Source organism: Symphalangus syndactylus, chromosome 9 (genome assembly GCF_028878055.3).
Source record: "Symphalangus syndactylus isolate Jambi chromosome 9, NHGRI_mSymSyn1-v2.1_pri, whole genome shotgun sequence".
NCBI lineage: Eukaryota > Metazoa > Chordata > Mammalia > Primates > Hylobatidae > Symphalangus > Symphalangus syndactylus.
The window spans coordinates 129,676,565-129,699,888 of NC_072431.2; the positions used below are offsets into that span (position 1 = coordinate 129,676,565).

Consider the following 23,324-nt stretch of genomic DNA (forward strand, 5'->3'; position numbering starts at 1 on the left):
GAGATCGAGATCATCCTGGACAACATGATGAAACCCTGTCTCTACTAAGAATACAAAAATTAGTGGGGTGTGGTGGCACGTGCCTGTAATCCCAGCTTCTTGGGAGGCTGAGGTAGGAGAATCACTTGAACCCAGGAGGCGGAGGTTGTAGCGAGCCGAGATCGCACCACTACACTCCAGCCTGGTGACAGAACCAGATTCCGTTTCAAAAATGTAATAAAATGAAATAAAATAAAATAAAAATTATTTGTGCTGTTTGTGGAATCCTGGAAAAATGTGTGTGTGTGTGTGTGTGTGTGCGTGCATGATGTATGTGTGTGTGTGTGCCTTGCTGCTATTTGATTTGATATCTAAGTGATCAGTTTTCATTTTATGGTGGGCTATGATCTGAGTATGATGCTTAAATGCTGATAAACTTGATGCTTAATAAGCAAATGGGCTTTAGAATCTTTATCCAGGCTTAACAGGGAAATACATCAGAGAATTAAGCATGTGGGTAACACACTGATGATCATTTACCTGTCAACAATCTACCATTTGCATGTCTTAGATATCAAGGAGAAAGGGATTAAAATAAGCCTGAGAAAGCGGAGATTCCACTAGTGTATGTAGACTGTCAGTCCTAACCTGTTCTGACTTTCATTAAAATAATTATTAAATTTGTATCTTTCTATCTACTGCATTTATTTGGGAGAGATGCAGTATAAGTATCAGTGGGTATACTGCCAGATACCAATGTTGAATATCCAAGAGTGAAGTTTATTTTCGACCTACAGACCAGTGGGAATCTGAAAGGATCATTGGTCAGGTATGTTCCACCACATGATACAGACACTCACCTATGGCCTCCTAAGTTTTAAACACAAACAAATGAAGATATAGGTTTTCCGCTTCTGAACAAGGGCCAAAGTTGGGTGTCAGAAGCATGCTGTGTTGTTGGCATTTACTCACTTATGTTTTCATGCTATTTTTTTAATGAAGTAAACTTTTATTATTAAGCAGGAAACCACTAATAAGGAATTTCATAAATAAGGAACTCAAGCTATCATATTTGGGCACCATAACATTTGGGATGGGGGAAATGGACTGTAAGATTGGTCTGGAGTTGTTAATTAGCAGGGTGGTGCGACTGAAGGAAGGCTGAAATGATGAGGGTGTGCAGAGGTAGACCAAGGATCAACCTAGATAGGGAAGTAAGAAGAGCCAGAAATTAAAGACTTAAGTGTAAAACCTAAAACTATAAAAAACCCTGGAAGATAACCTAGGCAATATCATTCAGGACATAGGTGTGGGCAAAGATTTCATGACGAAGGTGCCAAAAGCAATTGCAACAGAAGTAAAAATCAGCAAATGAGATCAAATTAAACTAAAGAGCTTCTGCACAGCAAAAGAAATTATCAACAGATAGACGACTTACAGAATGGGAGAAAATTTTTGCAAACTATTCCTATGACAAAGGTCTAATATCCAGTATCTATAAGGAACATAAACAAATTTACAAGAAAAAAAAATACCCCATTATAAAGTGGGCAAAGGGCACTTCTCAAAAGAAGACCTACATGCAGCCAACAACCATATTGAAGAAAAGCTCATCATTGATCATTAGAGAAATGCAAATTAAAGTCACAATGAGATACTATCTCACACTAGTCAAAATGGCTATTATTAAAAAGTCGAAAATAATACATGCTGGCAAGGTTGTGGAGAAAAAGGAATGCTTATACACTGTTGGTAGTAGTGTAAATTAGTTCAATCACAGTGGAAGACAGTGTGGAGACTACTCAAAGACCTTAAGACAAAAATAAAATTGACTCAGCAATCCTATTACTAGCAATCCTGTTACTATATACTCAAAGGAATATGAATTGCTCTATTATAAAGACACATGCACGTGTATGTTCATTATAGCACTATTCACAATAGCAAAAACATGTAATCAACCTAAATGACCATCAATAATAGACTGCATAAAGAAAATGTGCTACATATATATCATTGGAATACTATGCAGCCATAAAAAAGAACAAAATCATTTCCTGTGCAGGAACTTGGATGCAGCCAGAGACCGTTATCCTTAGAAAACTAAAGCAGGAACAGAAAGCCAAAAACTGCATGTTCTCACTTATAAGTGGGAGCTAAATGATGAGAACACATGGACACATAGTTGGTAATAACATACACTGGGGCCTAATGGAGGGTAGAGGTTGAGAGGAGGGAGAGGATCAGGAAAAATAACTAATGGGTATTAGGCTTAATACCCCAGTGATGAAATAATATGCACAACAAACGCCTATGACACGTTTCCTGATGTAACGAACCTGCACATGTACGCCTGAACTTAAAAGTTCTTAAAAAAAAAAAAAAAAAAAGTAGATCCAGGAGCTGAGACAGAATGCGAGAAGAAGAAAGAGTAAAAGGCAGGAATTTAGGTGGAAGAAATGATTTAGCAGAAGGAATAGAGGTTAAATAATCAGAGATTATTGCAAGAAAGAATTTTGGTATGATAAATTTAGTTTTAACTTTATTTGTGAATTGAAGACAATGGTTTGACATTAAAAAAGTGGGTTCATGGTTAATCAACAAATTAGTATCCTACAGCATGAACTTTTATATCAGAGCAAGATTTTTTTCCGTATGAATTTTAGAATAGTTTTTCTTTTTCTGTGAAGAATGACATTAGTAGTGAAATAGGAATAGCATTTAATCTGTAGATTGCTTTGGGCAGTAGAGCCATTTTAATGATATTGATTCTTCTAAAAGATTCTGTATATTCTTTAAATATTATAGGCTACAATACTTTACATCAAAGAAATAATATAGACTCTCATTTTAAGGTATCATTTCTTAGCACTAATTTGTTAATTTCATTTATCTACAAGGCAGTTTTTCCTGTTCTCCTTTTTTATCTGATCAATTGACTTAAATGTGACATAATACAACTGCCAGAGAATGTGAATTAAAGCTATCTCTCACTTTTCCTTTCAGGGAAATCTTGAGGAGTTTGATACTTTTCATCCTCCAGCTATAAAATCATCTTGTGGGGGGAGGTTCTACATTGGTAAGTCTCACTCATTCTAATTTTTCTCTTTAATGCTCAATTTAATACAGTCTTTGACTTGGCCGTAAGGTACAACTAGCATGATTCAAAAGATGTCAACATCATTGCTTGACTAATTACAGAATAATTCTTTTTTTAAAAAAATTATAACATGATTTTACTTTTGTTTTTAATTACTCTAGTAATAGGAGTGATATTAAAACTTACAGATATAAAATGAAAATTATGTGCTGGAATGGAAGGTAGTATTTTTAATTTTAAAGTTGTGCTTACTTATAGCTAATTTTTAGAATATTATATATATTGACGCCTTGGCTCACAAGCAATAGTTGAGTGAATGTCCACGAAGAGATCCGAAGCTATGATTTTTAAAAAGCTAATACACTATATTTATTATATATAAATTTTATGCCATAAAGTCAAATATGTAGCTATTATGTTTTAATGCATTGTTTCTCTCTTACCAGGATATAGCATTAATATTTCTTGGTATCATGTTTCTCATCAACACTCCTCATTTGCCAACTCTCTCTCTGTCTCTCTCTCTCATAAATATTTTAAGGAGCATGTAAGTGTGTGTGTGTATGAGTGTGTTTCTGTAGGTACACGTACAGAAACACACTCATACACACACACACTTACATGCTCCTTAAAATATTTATCTCATCCAGGTTGCCATTAGTTAATTTCAACTTTCCCAATTCGTGAAAAACTACAGACTCAACAACACTTCTCATGCCCTCACTTTCTGATTAGTGGAGGTTTCGGTGGAATACTTCATCAGTTAAAAATGCTCAATCTGCACTCAAGTTCATATACGTTGCTATAAAATCATGTACATTTACTGCTATCTTTTTAGATAAATAATAGAAAAAAATATAAATTGCATATAGTTGAAATGTAAAAAGATATAACAAAAAAGTCATGTACGGAAATTAATTAGAATAAAATTTTGGGAATCCCAATCAATCCTAAAAATCCTCTGCTTCTCCTGATTTTTATCAACTTCCAGAAGTTCTATTTGACAATAAATGATTCTTCAAAAATACTAATTCTAAGCATTAGATTGAATAGATATACTGCATGTTGCACGGTAGCAAGTGTGTTTTTACGTTTATACGTACAAATAAGCTTGTACACGTGGCTGATGTGGAAAAAATTCACTATATCAAGAGTTTGAGGAGACATAGAAGAGTCCCCAGGGATCTTATCTGAATATTCCTGTTCTGGAAAGTTTAGGGAATGAAAGAATTTCAGGGAGGTAGTTATAGAGAATCCAAGAGCCAAATAATAGGGAAGGATAACTCGTGTCCCATAGAATATCTCCAAAGATACCTTGGCAATTTGCCATCTGTTGGCACACATCATTTATGATCACTGTATTGTAGAATCCTTTATTCACGGATAAGCGTACTACTTTTTTTCTTAGTAATGTCTTTAGTTTTGGGCTACCAGATGTTATACTATGAAGAGAAAAGAGGAAAATTAAATGGCTATAGTAAGAAACCATTTAACCCAAGTTGTTTCTGCATGTGTGAACCACTATAAAACAGTTGTTTTTCACAGTGTATCAGATAACTTCCTTTGACTATTGAGTATTAATCGAGATCTTCTCATTCCTACTCCTTCCAATAGTAGCTCACATTTAATCAACCCTCAGTTCAAATCCAAAACCAGGCAGGCAGGATGTTAAGTGACAAATTCAAGACATTCCAGACTAGGCAGCCTTCGTTAAATCTTTAATATGAAAGCATTCCTAATTCCTGATTCCACTTATTTGGGACTTCTCATTCAAAACCTAATACTGCTGAACCAATTTAAAATCCTTTTAAATTTTCTGTTATCCAGGGGTCAATTCACCATCTCTTGTCTTCAAAAAATACGTATACCTTTCTGAAATACAGATATATTGTGTCTACATAATTCCTTTGACCTATGAATCTAGTAAACTCTATAAAAAAATAGGCTCTGCTGGCACAACTCTGTGAATCCTTAAAGACATATTTGTAGTAGGGACAGAACTAATAGGATATATGTGTGTGTGTATATATATATATATATGGAGTTTATTAAGTATTAATATACATGATCACAAGGTCCCACAATAGGCTGTCTGCAAGCTTGAGGAGGAGGAGAGCCAGTCCGAGTATCACAACTGAAGAACTTGGAGTCCAGTGTTCCAGGGCGAGAAGCATCCAGCACTGGAGAAAGATGTAGGCTGGGAGGCTAGGACAGTCTCGCCTTTTCACATTTTTCTGCAGGCTTTATATTCACTGACAGCTAATTACATGGTGCCCGCCAGATTAAGGGTGGGTCTGCCTTCCCCAGCCCACTGACTCAAATGTTAATCTCCTTTGACAACACCAACACAGACACACTCAGGATCAATACTTGCATCCTTCAATCCAATCGAGTTGACAGTATTAACCAGTAAAGTATTGATTATGGCATTTTTCACAGGTCACTCAGCTGTTAGATAATTCATTTAAATTCAACTATATTTTGGGGATCAATTTCTGCCTAACCAAGTCATGGTGCATATTATTTAGCTTGTCTTAAAAAAAATTACTACCTGGCACTACATTATCTATACTTGGACCCTGGAATTTGTCCATATTTTTCGTCTACAGACAGACAAGCACAGATGGATTAATCAATTTTGCTCTTGCATTTTGCATTGGGTTTTTTCTGAGTAGTCATTCACTTCACAAAGGTATCTGTGTTATGCCTTTGGTATAGTATCTACCAAACACTAAAATAGGGAAAAGTTAGTTTGCTACTTTCCCAGAACACAGTGAAGATTTAAGCAGCTTTATACTCAAAATTCAAGGCTGCCTGTGAATAAAATGACAAACCATAGAGTCCGAAGGTGAAGATGAAGCGGGATGTGAGTATGACAAATTATTTGGTTTGTATCTTCACTTAATAATCCATGGGCAGCGTTCAGGACACAGGACACCATTGATCAAAACCAAGATTTTCTCAACTGGAATTTTTCTATGGGATAGATTCTCCATGTGGAATCCAGTCTTTTTTTCACCCATCACCAGGCCCCTCATATATTTGACCCTTCTTTCCCTGAGCCTTTCCTTCTCCGACGTATCCCTCCTAGGAGTTAACATTAGTCTAGTCACTCATGTTTCTTCTCTTTTCAGTCTATAGTTTTCATGATAGAACTCATCTACTCTTGTAGCTTCAAGGGTCATTTCTATCTCGTGACACTCAAATCAATATGTACTCCTAAGGCCTCGTTTCTGAGAAACAAATCAACATATCTATTTGATAGCACATTAGCTTCTTACCTTACAATATGTGAAAATTGAATTCATATTATCACAAACCCGTTTTCTTTTGTTTTCTCATTTCTGTTAATTAAAGGGTCATCTACCCAGTTTCCCCAAAAGAAACCTAGAAATATATTTGACTCCTTTCTCACCTTCTCACCTATCTTATCACTTCACTCACAAAATCTTGTCAAACTCATTGTGTTAGTCCGTTTTCATGCTGCTGATAAAGACATACCTGAGACTGGGGAAATTTACAAAAGAAAGAGGTTTAAGAGACTTACAGTGCCACATGTCTGGGGAGGCCTCACAATCATGGCAGAAGGTGAAAGGCACATCTTATATGGTGATAGACAGGAGAAGAAAGCTTTTTGAGGGAAATTCCATTTTTTAAAAAACCATCAGATCTTGTGAGACTTATTTACTATCAGGAAAACAGCACAGAAAAGACTCGCAACCATGATTAATTTCCTCCCACCTGGTCCCTCCCACAACACATGGAAATTCAAGATGAAATTTGAGTGGGGACACAGCCAAACCACATCTTTCTGTCCCTGGCCCCTCCCAAATCTTATGTTCTCATATTTCAAAACCAATCATGTCTTCCTAACAGACCCTCAAAGTCTTAACTCATTTCAGCATTAACTCAAAAGTCCACAGTCCAAAGTCTCATCTGAGACAAGGCAAGTTCCTTCTGCCTATGAGCCTGTAAAATCAAAAGCAAATTAGTTAGTTCCTAGATACAATAGGGATACAGGCATTGGGGAAATACAGCCGTTCCAAATGGGAGACATTGACCAAAACGAAGGGGCTACAGGCCCCATGCAAATCCAAAATCCAGCAGGGCAGTCAAATCTTACAGCTCCAAAATGATCTCATTTGACTCCATGTCTCACATCCTGGTCATGCTGATGGAAAAGATGGGTTCCCATGGTCTTAAGCAGCTCTGCCCCTGTGGCTTTGCAGGGTATAGCTTCCCTCGCCGCTGCTTTCACAAGCTGGCATTGAGTGTCTGTGGCTTTTCCAAGTGCACAGTATAAGGTGTCAGTGGATCTACCATTCTGGGGTCTGGAGGATGGTGGCCCTCTTCTCACAGCTCCACTAGGCAGCGCCCCAGTGGGGACTCTGTATGGGGGCTCCAACCCCACGTTTCCCTTCCACATTGCCCTAGCAGAGGTTCTCCATGAGCACCCCACCCCCGCAGCAAACTTCTTTCTGGACATCCAGGTATTTCTGTACATCCTCTGAAATCTAGGCAGAGGTTCCCAAACTCCAGTTCTTGACTTTTGTGTAGTCACAGGCTCAACACCACATGAAAGCTGCCAAGACTTGTGGCTTGCACCCTCTGAAGCCATGGCCGGAGCTCTATGTTGGCCCCTTTCAGCCACAATTGGAGCATCTCGGACACAGGGCACCAAGTCCCTAGGCTGCACACAGCCCAGGGACCCAGGGCCCCACCCTGGCATCTCCTAGGCTTCTGGGCCATTTGAATCCTCATTACTTATGCAAATGTCTGCAGCCGACTTGAATTTCTCCTTGGAAAATGGGATTTTCTTTTATGCTTTGCTTTCCTTATAAAACTGAATGCCTTTAACAGGACCCAAGTCACCTCTTGAATGCTTTACTGCTTAGAAATTTCTTCCACCAGATATCCTAAATCATCCCCCTCAAGTTCGAAGTTCCACAAATATCTAGGGCATGGACAAAATGCCACCAGTCTCTTTGGTAAGAAATAGCAAAAGTCACCTTTGCACCAGTTCCCAACAAGTCCCTCATCTCTATCTGAGACCACCTCAGTCTGGATTTCATTATCCATATCATTATCAGCATTTTGGTCAAAGCCATGCAACAAGTCTCTAGGGAGTTCCAAACTTTTCTACATTTTCTTGTCTTCTTCTGAGCCCTCCAAAGTGTTGCAACCTCTGCCTGTTACACAGTTCTAAAGTCAATTCCACATTTTTGGGTATCTTTTCAGCAGCGCCCCACTCTACTGGTACCAATTTACTCTATTAGTCCATTTTCACACTGGAGATAAAGACATCCCCAAGACTGAGCAATTTACAATAGAAAAAGATTTAATAGACTTACAGTTCCACATGGCTGGGGAGGCCTCACAATCATGGCAGAAGGTGTCTCACATGGCAGCAGACAAAAGAAGAGCGCTTGTGAAGGAAAACTTCATGTTTTAAAAACTATCAGATCTTGTGAGACTTATTCACTATCATAAGAACAGCACGAGAAAGACCCACCCTCGTGATTCATTTACCTCCCACCAGGTCTCTCCCACAGCACATGGGAATTCAAGATGAGATTTGCATGGGGACAAAGTCAAACCATATGACCCATCAATGGACAGGTGGGAAATATTACAGGAATAAGAAAAATTTAATCCAATATATTTTTAAGCCATGTTTAAAAATCATCAGTGGAAACAAAATCCATTAGGAAAAACAAAATAATCACCCTCATCTAATGGAGAAAAAGGCAATTCATATCAAAGTAAGAGGTAATGCTGTTATATTTTACCATTTAGTTCAATGCCTTTTACTGGAAACTTCAATCTGTATGATTTTACTTCATTAATACTTTAGTAGTTTCTATTATGTATGTGTGCATATATATTTATATAAATATTTTTAGAAAAAATGTATTTTTTGCCATAACCATGACAAGTTCAATGCTCAAAATTTTTCAATAGGCAGTATCGAGGAGAATAACCTTATGTGCCATACATTATTATAACAAATGCTTCCACATACATTGACTGAACATGTATATTCTTCTCTTATCCTTTTATATTTTATAATACATGTGACATGCTTACACTTGACCAAATATTAATCATGTTTGGTACTTTTGTACAGAAACTTATCAAACCCAAAATACTGTTAGAAGGAGGTATCTATGTATCTCTCCATGATAGTGGGCCATGTTTGTGAACCAGGGAATCTTTGTTTCCCTGACAGCTTGGAAAAGGTCAAATTCTATCTACCTCTCTTTCCCCCCAGCTTTATTGCCTGTGCTTTTATCTCAAACACTATTTTTAACAACATGATGAAAAGTTCCCATTCATTCACTAAACAGATATTTTAATTACTGGAAGAGGAAATTTTGGTTACCTACAGATATATGATATAATATAATCATTCACATTGTATTTCACTTTCTATTTATTTATAGCAGACATTTCCCCCAAGTGTAAGATTTTCAGGAATCTGACTCTAATTCCTATCAATGGCCAGAGTGAACTGAATTAATAGAAGGAATTACCCCTTTTTATTTATTTTACCAAGGCCAACTCTCTAGAGAAATGCTTTATTATTGCAGACAATACATTCTCTGGTTTGCTGGCTGGCTTTAATGGGATGTTAAAATCGATTGGAGCTATTTCTCTGTCACCTGAGAAGCACTGTAGGTTTAGTGTTGTGTTGCAATTTTATATCCTTCTCACATCTTTTTTTTTTTTTTAAGAGACTCACTAAACCACGTGTCTTACTTGCTTGTGAGACCGCAACTTCCTTTTTCTGAGGAAATAATTCTTGTAAATGTATAACGTACATGGAATCCAGTCCCCACCGTGATGGTTGTGTCAAAGTCATGATACATAGTATTGTCTATTGTGAAAACTACACTGAAATTGTGGGAAGGTTCAGATTTTGCTGTTTGCAATTACTGACAGTGCTCCTCTATTGAAAACAATGCCCCCTTGTGATGGCAGGTTTATTATTGTAACTGTACTGTGACTGCTCCAAAGGATGAGCACAGATTGTGGGCTAAGATAAGCAAAAATGATTTTTTGTCTATCTTTGTCTTTTTTGACTCACTCTATTAAAACAGTTTTTTTCCATGACTCTTGAGAAACTTAGGCAGGCAACTTGACTTTTCTAGTAATTTTTAGATGCTAAAAAATATGTTCACAATCATTTCAGATCTTTTAAACAATGTCAATTTATTTCCAGTCCCATGGTTATTTAATGTTGAGACTTCTCTGCCAAGTTTGTGCCATTTGTAGGCTAGTAGTCTAAGAAAGATGGAGTCATCAGCTTCTTTCCATCTCCTTGTTCAATCTTTGTACTATTTCTCCTCCTCCAGCTAGCCAAAGGCAGTTTTAGAATATTTGGCTTTGGGACATGGTGAAAGAAATGTATGAGGAGCAGTCAAATTTTTAGTTAACTGACGTTGGCTTGGACTGGTCGTTATTTAAAGCTGGCACTTTCTCATCAGTACATTTGTAGTTTCTCAAGAAACACCATCAATTGCAAGAGACATATTAGAGCAGCACTGGTTATGCAAGTGGTGAACTCTACTGAGATCCATTGCTTAACCCTTCCTTAGCCCTGAGGTATCCTGAGTTAATCTCTAGTTTCTCTTTCTTGAGATCTGTTCATGCCTGCCTGGTCTTCCTTTTGTTAGGGTCTTTTCTTACCCTTTATATTTCTGAAGTGGTGAGGTTGAAATGTTCCGTGAACTGTAGCACAGGTGTTTATTTAATCATCCACATGGTTTCCCCAGAGTCTCTCAATCTTGACTTGGGATGAATAGGTTACACCTCAAATTTCTTTAAAGTCAGTGGAGGCGGCACAGCTCTCTCCAAGGAAATCGTCTTCAAATATCATCCAATTTCTTATTTTCTAAAAGTGGGTGAGTGATTTAAAGGTTATCTAATTTTTTAAAAAGTTTCTCAGATTTCTCTAAAATTTGCATCGTATTTGAAATGTGCTCAGCCAAACACCCATTCTAAATCTCTTTTATATGCACCAGGAGAGTCTGAAAGAAATGTGAATTCTCGTATGATGAAAGTTTGCAAAATCTGGTAAAACCAGCTTAAATCTGGCTGTCTAATGGTTTGTATTATGATTATGTACATCTACACATACTTTTATAATTATCATTTTTAGGAAAAATTGCTTAAGAATCATAAAATTTCTAAATTTCTTGAAGGACTTGGACAAAACTGGAAATTGGAAACGTGTAAGCAGTTCAGATACCATCTCACACCAGTTAGAATGGCCATCATTAAACAGTCAGGAAACAACAGGTGCTGGAGAGGATGTGGAGAAATAGGAACACTTTTACACTGTTGGTGGGACTGTAAACTAGTTCAACCATTGTGGAAGTCAGTGTGGCGATTCCTCAGGGATCTAGAACTAGAAATACCATTTGATCCAGCCATCCCGTTACTGGGTATATACCCAAAGGACTATAAATCATGCTGCTATAAAGACACGTGCACACGTATGTTTATTGCGGCACTATTCACAATAGCAAAGAGTTGGAACCAACCCAAATGTCCAACAACGATAGACTGGATTAAGAAAATGTGGCACATATACACCATGGAATACTATGCAGCCATAAAAAAGGATGAGCTCATGTCCTTTGTAGGGACATGGATGAAGCTGGAAACCATCATTCTCAGCAAACTATCGCAAGGACAAAAAACCAAACACCGCATGTTCTCACTCATAGGTGGGAATTGAACAATGGGAACACATGGACACAGGAAGGGGAACATCACACACCAGGGACGGTTGTGGGGTTGGGGGAGGGGGGAGAGATAGCATTAGGAGATATACCTAATGCTAAATGATGAATTAATGGGTACAGCACACCAACATGGCACATGTATACATATGTAACTAACCTGCACGTTGTGCACATGTACCCTAAAACTTAAAGTATAATAATAATAAAATTAAAAAAAAGAATCATAAAATTTCTAAATTTCTTGAAGGATTTGGACAAAATTGGAAATGTGTAAGCAGTTCAGAAATGAAACACTTGAGACTAGTGAATTAGGACGTCTGACTACGGTGCTGAATATAACACAGCATGTCATATTTTTCCTTAAAGTATCACATTATGGGAGGTAATTATACAATTACTATAAAAGTGTTGAGTCTGTCACAAAAGACTTATATAATAAGGGCTTCCATTTTCTCAAGACACTAGGCATTCACACTGAGCAATAAAACAAAATAAACAACAAATAAAAATTCCTTTCAGGAGAAAATTGCCTTCCTGGTTCAGAAGCAGCAAGAATTTATAAGTCTCTGTTTATATAATAATGCGCAAACTTACTCTAGAATAAATTAAATGCATTACTTAAATAAAATACTAATACTGTAACCAACAAGGATAAAAATGCTTATCGTAACTAAATTATACATTACTGAAACATTTGTTATTCTACATTAAAAATACATCTTATGACACTGACAAAGCAAATATTACTTTCACATGACATTTGGAAATATATCTAAAAATGATTCAAAATGTATCGTGTTAATGTAAAAATATAGAACTTACTCATGATTGGAAATAATAAGCTATTTTGTTTAAACTAAAATAATTACAGCATATTAATTAAAGCTGTCATTGTAAAAAATATGTACTTGAAGTAATTCATAATCATTATATTGCAAACCACTGAAGTCATTTTGAAGCATAAGAGCAAAGCAGTATTTTTGAGAAGAAACACTGCTATATCTATGATGAATGTGAAGAATGTTAACCTTTATTAAATGAAGTTTTTTTTTTTCCCAAAGCATTTTTTTGGGGGGGACTTAATACTTCTGTAGCGTTTGTACTTACGCCCTAAATTGCAATTCAATATCTAATTGAATGTCTGAGGCTAATAAGAAAGTAAAATTTCCCATAAATCTGTAGTAACTCTCACACTTTATTAGAAAAAAAATAGTTCCATTTGAGGTCTGGCAAATAAAAGGCATGAGAGATCATGATCATGTGAAGAAAATAAAAGAAAAAAACAAGTGAATATAAAGATTTGTGAAATATTTGATGGTACAAACACAGAAGTTAACTTTATATCGAGAAAAGATGTAGAACTTTACTTTCTCAAGTGCGTGGAAGAAATTATGTGCAGAATTGATTTTTGTTTTCACAAAAGGACAGACAGGAATCCTTGCTTTTCAGTTTATAATACCGCATTATTCAGGCACACACGTCTGTGGCATGGCTGGAGAGGCCCAGGTTCCTTTTCCAATGGAAGCCCTGAATTCTCCATTATTAGAAAAGTTTGAAGATAAATTGTTGTCTGTTAAGTTATAATGATTGGTTATACACTTAAAATGATTAATTCTAATTTGATTAGCCATAACAGTGATACATTTTTGTATATACACATGTATACATAGAAACATATTTAATGATTTACAGAAATCTAAATAAGTTTGGCTTATAATCAATGTGTCAAAAATCTTTCATTTGAAAATTTGTAGTATATATATATATAAAAATAGATAAAATATTATTTTAATTTTAACACTTGGACAAAGAATATATGCGTCTAGTACAATATTTTCTGAGGCAAAATACAATTCTGTTTAAAGACAGCTTTATATAAAGCCAGTATAAGATGTTTTTGGGAGCATAAAAATACTGAGGCATAAAACATGCTAAAGGAACGACCTAATTACAACCGTATAATTCAGTGGGCTATCTGCTCTGCAATGTTGAATTATTGAGAACAGGAAAACAATTAATGGAAGAAATCATTTTTAAAATGGGAATTCAGTGTTTTGGCTCCCCTTTATAGCATTTTATTCTAGTGGCTAAAATAAAACTTAGTCAATGTAAATCTTAACAGCTACCCAATCTACATAAACCACAGTAAATTAATTTTATGATTTTTTTCCTATAGTTTAGAATGAAATACCCACTGTGTAAAAGTTGTGTAGGTTGTTTTTTATTCTCTGCACTACAAGTGACTTTTGGCCTTATTTTCTTTCCAGTTACTTGCTGAAATGTAATGCCATTACTTTCAATGGCAAAAAACCGTGATTACTTTTGCATCAACCTAATACTAATAATCTTGTTAGGTAGCACCTGAATATGAAAGGGAAAGTGATTCTCTGTTGCTTTCATTCAACAAACATTTATTCATTGCTCACTGTGTGTGCCAATAAATTAGAATGGTATGTATGAGAGCAGTGTATCAGAAATAAGTAACAGATACGAGACCCAAACTGCCTTATGTTAAAGGGGTTTATCATCAAACATAACAAGGAAGGAAGTTCAAATTTCCAGGTTTGGTTATTCCTGTGACATATATGTCATGCAGGATTCAGGAAAAGTCCTTCTTGTATGTAACTCTGCTTTCCTCGGATTTCCGTTCTTGGGTTTATTTACCCACAGTCACAAGGTGACTGCAAGATGACTGCTACAAAGGCATTGATTTTCTCATGCCTGAACACCTTCTTCAGAAATGTCCAGGCAAGCTCTCTTAAGTGCCACTGACCACATTTGGAAAGCAGCATTACAAGATCAAGTATCTCACATTTTCATATTCTATGATGGAAGGCAGATCTATTAGAAGGGAATGCAAGTGTATGTATGTGGGAATGGGTTGGTTGTTGAGCAAACAGAAATGTTTAACGTAAGTGATCTACACAATTGTGTTTTTACAGAGTTTAGAACAACCATACTAGTGTGTATAAGTCTAGCAAATCTTCACAGAGAAGGTCATGCTTGCCATACAGAGGATGAGTAACAGTTTTCAGATAAAGCAAGGAATTCATAAGTAGGCAGGGATTATGAGAATTACAGGATTTTCCAGTCACATTGATATTAAGTGGCTAGCATGTATTTCTAAGAATATTCTAGTGGTGTAATAAACGTGAAAAAGGATCATGAAGTCAAGAGATTGAGACCACCCTGGGCAACATGGTGAAACCCCATCTCTACTAAAAAAACAAAAATTAGCTGGGCGTGGTGGCGACGCACCTGTAGTCCCAGCTACTCGGGAGGCTGAGGCAGGAGAATCGCTTGAACCCGAGAGGCGGAGGTTGCAGTTAGCCAAGATCGCGCCACTGCACTCCAGCCTTGAGACAGAGCAAGACTGTCAAAAATAAATAAATAAATAAATAGAAAACAATATTGTATTGATATGCATCTAAGCTAGAGGATAGTATTGTGTCATGCCAAATTGTTGTTTCATTTTAAGCACAGAGAAAACAATGTCCAAATAAAATAGTAACTTTTTTTAATACTGTTTGATTATAAAACGGTTCCTGTTTCAAAGTAGAAGATAGTATTCTTATAAATAATAAATATTTAACTTCTTCAAGTGACAAAAGTAAGATTCTTAATAACTTCAATCTTTCTTCAACATCTGAAACTGAGTTATATAAAACAAGAGTAAAATTATTGTGCCAAACATTGTAATAAACCATTTATATACATTAAGCTTTATATGAATTAACTCACAATGCCACTAAGAAAGCATTATAATTTTTTTTTATTATTATGTTTTAAGTTTTAGGGTACATGTGCACAACGTGCAGGTTAGTTACATATGTATCCATGTGCCATGTTGGTGTGCTGCGCCCAGTAACTCGTCATTTAACATTAGGTATATCTCCTAATGCTATCCCTCCCCTATCCCCCACCCCACAACAGTCCCTGGTGTGCGATGTTCCCCTTCCTGTGTCCATGTGTTCTCATTGTTCAATTCCCACCTATGAATGATAACATGCAGTGTTTGGTTTTTTGTCCTTGCGATAGCTTGCTGAGAATGATGGTTTCCAGCTTCATCCATGTCCCTACAAAGGACAAGAGCTCATCCTTTTTTATGGCTGCAGAGTATTCCATGCTGTATATGTGCCACATTTTCTTAATCCAGTCTATCATTTTTGGACATTTGGCTTGGTTCCAAGTCTTTGCTATTGTGAATAGTGCTACAAAACATATGTGTTCATGTGTCTTTATAGCAGCATGATATATAATCCTTTGGGTATATACCCAGTAATGGGATGGCTGGGTCAAATGGTATTTCTAATTCTAGATCCCTGAGGAATCGCCACACTGACTTCCACAGTGGTTGAACTTGTTTACAGTCCCACCAACAGTGTAAAAGTGTTCCTATTTCTCCACATCCTCTCCAGCACCTGTTGTTTCCTGACTGTTTAATGATCACCATTCTAACTGGTGTGAGATGGTATCTCATTGTGGTTTTGATTTGCATTTCTCTGATGGCCAGTGATGATGAGCATTTTTTCATGTGTCTTTTGGCTGCATAAATGTCTTCTTTTGAGAAGTGTCTGTTCATCTCCTTCGCCCACTTTTTGATGGGGTTGTTTGTTTTTTTCTTGTAAATTTGTTTGAGTTCTTTGTAGATTCTGGATATTAGCCCTTTGTCAGATGAGTAGATTGCAAACATTTTCTCCCATTCTGTAGGTTGCCTGTTCACTCTGATGGTAGTTTCTTGTTCTGTGCAGAAGCTCTTTAGTTTAATTAGATCCCATTTGTAAATATTTTTGTAGAAAAATACCCTTAAAGTATTGTGCATATTAACAATGTGTCTATTAGAAATGTAATTCTTAAATAAATCATTTTAGCAGAGTAATGGTATATTTGAGAATAAATATTTTTAAAAGCTTAAAAAATAAAAATTTTATCTGCTATTTATATCACATGATAAACATGAACTTTGTAAGGGGCCATAGATCTAGACACTTAAGAAAGCTCTGAAACTGACAGATACACTGAGAAAGTCTGCCTGTATCTGATGACTTATTGCTTCAATTTGTTGGAATATACAAAAGAGATAGAAGGGGAAAAATCCCAATCAAAACCTCTAAATTCCAAGATTTTTTTTCCTTTCCTTTTGTTTTGTCTTCCTCCCCTTCCTCCTACTCCTACTCTCTCTCTCCTCCTCTTTCCCTCCCTCCCTCACATTCTTCCTCTTTCTCATCAGATCCTGGTTCTTTATTTTTGTATATTTGTGGATGAGAGGGGATTTCATAACCTAACAATCTAGTAGTGAAATTACTAATCAAAAGTAAAGAGTCAGAAAAAGACAATAAATAAAACTAACTTATGCTGTAAAAACTAAAAATAATAACTCCACTTGGGTAGAAGCTAAGTGCTAGAATGTACCATGGGGGAGGCCTCTGGGGAGCCCTGCTGTTCTGGGACTTCATTGAAGTGTTGTTTTAAGTGAGGGTATTCAAATGTAATCTTCACTTGAGTGTTGGTTACAATTGTACATGAGGGCATTCATTTGGGGAAAATTTCATCAAGACATTCTTGAAAAATTAATTCTCCCAAATATCAAAATATTAAATAAATATAATAAGAAAATGTGTTATTGGTTTAGTAGTACACAAATAAGTAAAGAACAGAATACAGATTCCAGAAAGAGATGTGATTGGCAGAGAAAAGATGTGTTATTTAATATATGTAGTGAGATAATTGACTTTTCATATGGAAAAATTAAAATTGGCCTCCTACTTCACAGCATTCAGTCTAAATGAACTAAAGATTTAAACCTGAAAGCAAGGCTTCCAGACTTGAGGAACATGAAAAATAAAATATCTATATAATTAAGATGTGGAAGATTCTAAGACAAACTTTATTTAAATAAGGTATAATCCATGAAGGAAAAGATTAATAAATTTTATACCAATAAAAATAAGAACTGTTTATAAAACATCTTTACAGTCCATAAAGAAAATTAGTAAAGCCAAAAAATTAAATATATGCAAACCTATAACTTAACAAACAATAAAACCTACAAAAAGCACTCCTGAACATTGATAACAAAAAAAGATAAAATAAATGGACAAAGAAATGGACAAATTTTACAAGTTAATAGCTTATACCTTTATGAAAATATGCTATCAATAAGATAAATGCAAATTAAACACAATAATTAATATTTGATGGCCACCACACTGTCAAAACTAAAAACACTGGGCATATTACTACTTGTTAGTAAACATGTGTATGATTGGGAACTTTATTCACATAAAGTAGGTGGGAAAGTAGATTGGAATGGTTTGGAAAACAATTTGATATTTTCTTATGAGACTAAAGCTATTTCAACCATGACACAAACTTCTCATTACTGTCCTAAAGAAATGCTTACAAATCTACAATAGGAGGGCACAATGGCTCACTCCTGTAATCCCAGCACCTTGGGAGGCCAAAGCAGGAGAATCTCTTGAGCTCAGGATTTTGAGACCAGCTTGGGAAACATAGTGAGACCCTGTCTCTACAAAAAATCAAAAGATTAGCCAGACATGATGGTGCATGCAAGTAGTCCGTGCTACCTTGGAGGCCAAGGCAGGAAGCTGGCTTGAGCCCAAGAGATAGAGGATGCAGTGAGCCATCATTGTGCCACTGCACTCCAGCCTGGGTGACAGAACAAAATTCTGAGGAAAAAAAAAAACCCATAGTAGTCATTTTCAGTAGTATTTCTAGTAGCATTATTTTCGCTAGAAATACACAGACAAACCTGGAAACAATCTCCAAATTTCTCCACTTTAAAATTCCAATTTTCCTTTAATAATTAATAAGTACCCTATAGAGACATGCTTTGAGACTAAATACTCTGTTCTTTCTCTAACTTTCACCCATGGTTTTAGCTTTCTTTGATGATTTACAGACACCATCATTTTATCTCTCTTTCTCGGCATACTGAAATAAGAAAGAATTTCTCTATCATCTATCTATCTATCTATCTATCTATCTATCTATCTATCTATCTATCATCTATCTATCATCTATCTGTCTTTCTATCATCTATCTCATTTCCCTGGACACATGGATGGTTACTTTATTCAAATAGTTATAACTCACTACTGTAAATGGGTTACTATAAACAAGTGTATTTTAAAAGAAAACAATGTCATTAGCAAATTTTTAAAAACAAGCAATTTTCTAATACTTGCTGAAAAGAAAAAATAACAAATGTACATATACAAACCTCCCAAAATTGTATACATATTTAGTGAGATCACATTAGGCCTTTACCAACTACATATGATTTAATTCGGATTGATAGCCAGTATATTTCCAGGTTCTGAGGGACAAAGAGCAATAGGGGTTGTTGAAGGTGATTGTAGCCTGGTGCCTGCCTCAGGAGAAGTCAATTCAAGTGTATTGTCTTGTAGACAGAGTGTGGTGTCAGTCAACTGGTAATTAGAAAGAGAGGTTTATGAGACACACAGTACAAAGTCTTAAGATCGGGAGAGCAGTACTTCTCAATGTGGTCCTGAAATGAAATGTTTCAAAATGACCTTGTAGTATCTTACATTATAAAACCTGCTTAGTTTCTAGATCCTACCAGAGGAGAAATAAATTTCTTAAGATACTATGATAATGGTGGCAGGTGCTGGCTGCTATTGTGGTTCCCCCACCTCTTTCTCTTCTTTCTGCTACTCCTCTTCCTTCTCATTCTTTTTCTTTTAGTGATATATCAGAATTACCTGGCTTTTTGTTAAAGGCTTTGCAAGTACACAATTTAAATCTCACAGTGATCCCCATTTTAAAGTTGAGGCTGGGATTGACTTCTACTTCTTCGGTATCCTATAAAAAGCTAACTGCCTTTATATTTCTACTATGTCCTATACAGCCTCAGAGCTCAATTGTCAGTCGATTGCAATTTCATCTTTAATTGTTCCCAAAGGGTTTCTTTCAAAAGAGGCATGATTAATTTGAGGGTAAAGTGTTTTCACATAGACACATTGACTTTGTGCTACTGTGGATAATCTTGTCCTACCGCCATGATTTTCTTAACTACTTAAATATTTATCTAGTGTAATAACAATAATTATAAAATGTAAGTCAGCAGCTCTTAGTGCACATATTTTTGTTGCTGAAAAATTCAATTAGCAGCATTGTTAGCTAAACCAATGAAAAAGCAGGTAACTCTGAAATGGTCAATTCTGAGTTATTGTTGCCCATAATCATTTCCCAAGCCATTAAGCCTATAAAATCCAATTGAAACTGAAAGCCATAAAAGTAAATTATAGAAAAGCTGCCCAGGTAGATGGTGACAGTTCCATACCTGTGAGTAAGACGCTTGTCTACAGAAATTACTTCAAGTGGATTACCCATAATAGAACTACTCTAGTGGATGCCGTGTGGCTGTTACCATTTACAGATCCCATACTTGAAGACATTTTAATTACTCAATCCCAAACAATTCAATGAGGTGAAGTGCTAACTGAAGCGGTTTTTAAATGCCCCATAAAGTGGGGCAGCAAGTCTCTTCAATTTAAGGATAGAAGAAAAAACACAGTTAAATATAGAAATAACCATGCACTCAGTCACATCAGTCTTTTGTTGCGATACAGATTTATGCCAAAATAGGTCTATATCACATAATTTTAATGGATAATTAAAAATATGCATTTGTTCCAAATCAAAGTGTTTCTATCCTTTCCTTGTTCTATTCTTATTTCACATTTCATTTCTCATCTGTAAAGGCAGCTTCCTCTTGTCATTTATGACTTGTTGAGGCTGTGTCTTTTCAATAAAGTAAAATATACTGAAAGTGTTAATGACATGTAAATAAAATATAATTTTGTAAGGAAATGCATTATTTCTAGAGTTTGTACAATTGTCTTTCATGTTCCCAAGTCGTTAGAAAACAACCATTTGAATACAGCAATAACTCTCAAAGTCAAAATGCACCTAGAATGCTTCATGGTCACTGGATTTTTATGTGTGCAATTAACAGTCTGCATAATAAAATGTGAAAAGTAAATGTAACATTCCTTCTTGGAAGACAATGGAGAAGTGGAAAGAATATGGGCTTTGCAACCTAATTACCTGAATGGGAATTGCAGCTCAAATTACTTAGCCTCACTGAGTCTTAGTTTCCTCATCTGTGAAGTGAGAACAACATTATTTTCCTGCTTTAAGGGACATTTCATCATCATTACTGATTGATGTCAGTAAATTGGTTTGTATTACATTCACGACTGAAATGTTATGTAACTTTAAGCAAATGACTCTCTAGTCTTTTAAGATACCATTTTTCTAGTTGGCAACTGAAAATGGATGATAGGAGCTGACATGTGAGGATTTATTTATTCAGAAACTCTAATAACCTTGGAGATAACTTTAGGGAATAAAATAAAGAACACATGTTTAGAATTACAGATGTGTCCTTTGTTTCATTCAATGCTATTAAGCAGAAAGGTACAAAACCTAAATTTTGAGAGCTATACACAAGGAAGAAACAAACAAAAAAACCTATGAGATGACTGCATATTAAACAAGAATATCAAATTCTGGAACATTATAATGTGAACCAAAATATAAAATAGCTAGCAGAAATTTAAAACATAAAAGTTGAATATATCTTTCATTGAAAGAGCACGTTGAAAAACAATTCTGAAGTTATCAGCATACCTACATCTATTTTTATTAAAAATTCAGTGTAGTATTTCATCCATGTGTACTACAGTCTTTGTAAAATTTATTACACTTGTAGTACTTGCAATCAATTACTTGTCTGTGTCGAAAATTTTTTTTTTCAGCTACTACGTTTTATCTGAAGTAGATGATCTTCAGCTTTATACACTGACTTTACCTCTGAAATTAATTGGTAAAAAATTCTGAGGTGAATCTCTCTTTCCTGCACTTTTGGTATGGCTTGTTATAAGAGGAAATAAGGAGTACCTATGTAGTCTTAAGGGTTTAAAAAATACGCAAATAACATAAATCAGGATTGATTATTTATTTACAAATGGAATATTCATTTACTTAAATTTACATTTTAATGCAAATTTAATTTTATTCTTTGATTTCTGTGATAATTGTCTTTCGCCAGCATTAGCACAGTAAAATTCTCTAACTAGAGGTCAGGGACCTGATGGCTCCTCCAGTGTCCATCTGTGGCCTTGGAAAAGTCACTGAAAAACTTGTGAAGGCTTTTATTCTTTTACAAAATTATGACAATAAAGACTTATTTTAGGTATACTCGTTATACTCACAACATTACATGGTAGAAATAATACTGGCTTTGAATTTATGTAATTGAAATTCAAATCATTTATTTGCCACTTCTCATTTCCTGTGTTTATTCTGTTCTCTAGTGGATATGCTTTTCTAACAGATCATGGAAATGATTATTAAAATATTGGAGTATTTTATTTATCTAGTCATGATCTTGAAAATTACAAAGATCATTTCCAGGTAATAATTTAATCTCATGCTCATTGATTTGACTGCGTTTGCTGGGTTGTATGTCTTCTGTTATTTTGTGCTTTGGAGTTTACCCTCTAAGCAGCTATCCCAATTACATATGATTCAATACCTATGCAAGCAGTTTGGTCCTCGCAAATCTTTCTGTCAAGAACACACTTGGGGTTTTCCTTTTTTCTATATTTAACACATGACCCAAATATTGAGCATTGCAGTATTCTTATGATAGGTTTAAAACCTTACACTGAGGAATTACCATGTTCCAATAACAGTGCTAGGCTTGGGTGATGAAATAGTGGGTAAAATCTGACATTTTCCTATAGCGTTCTTGTCTACTAGACTTCTCTCTTATAGTTTAGTAATCTAATCTACGTGATTATTTTCTTTTTAAAAATAAATGCCTTCTTAGTTATAAGGTGTGGTGAAAGGATTGTGGAGAATGACTGTTTTGAGATGGGAATTGCTAAAACTTTAAAAAATCATCTCACGCGTAAGTGAAAAGTTGCAACTGTGATAGTACTCAAAGGAACAGTGGAAAACACGATTTTATTTTCCATCTGCTTTTCCATTTTTTTAACTAAATTTTTTTTCTTCTTGTCTGAATCTTCCACCAACCCTACCCCCTTTTTATTATCTCTTGCTTCATCTTGTGATTAAAACCACATTTTAATTTGGTCATATAGATGATTATCCCTTTAATATTCTATGAGGTACTTTTTTACAGTTCTTCAAAATTCTTGCAAATTCCATTTGTATACATCTTACAATGTTAAACAACTTTCAATAATTAAATAATTATTAAAAATCATTTGATGAAGGGAATTCTTACATATATTTGTACTTTTCACAAATAGTTATACCTACATGTTACCTGTCAATATCAATATTTGTAATTGAAAAGGAAGGATTTAATGTGATAAAAAGTTAATTAGCGAAACAAAAGTGAGTTTCGGGAACATGGAAAGACCAAAAAATACCACTGGCCAGACAGAATGGAAGGGACTCTATGAAGGTTTATCCCC

General features: G+C 35.4%; 1 protein-coding gene across 13 annotated transcripts in view; it reads left to right on the forward strand.

Annotated features, from left to right (window-relative positions):
• The window catches only part of PTPRD (protein tyrosine phosphatase receptor type D), a 2,314,079-nt gene that overhangs the window by 589,279 nt on the left and 1,701,476 nt on the right, over nucleotides 1-23,324 (forward strand). For all 13 annotated transcript variants that reach the window (XM_055294262.2, XM_063609868.1, XM_063609869.1 and 10 more), the window contains exon 3: nucleotides 2,986-3,058. The gene's annotated coding sequence lies outside the window, so the exon portion shown is untranslated. The remainder of the gene's footprint in view (nucleotides 1-2,985; nucleotides 3,059-23,324) is intronic.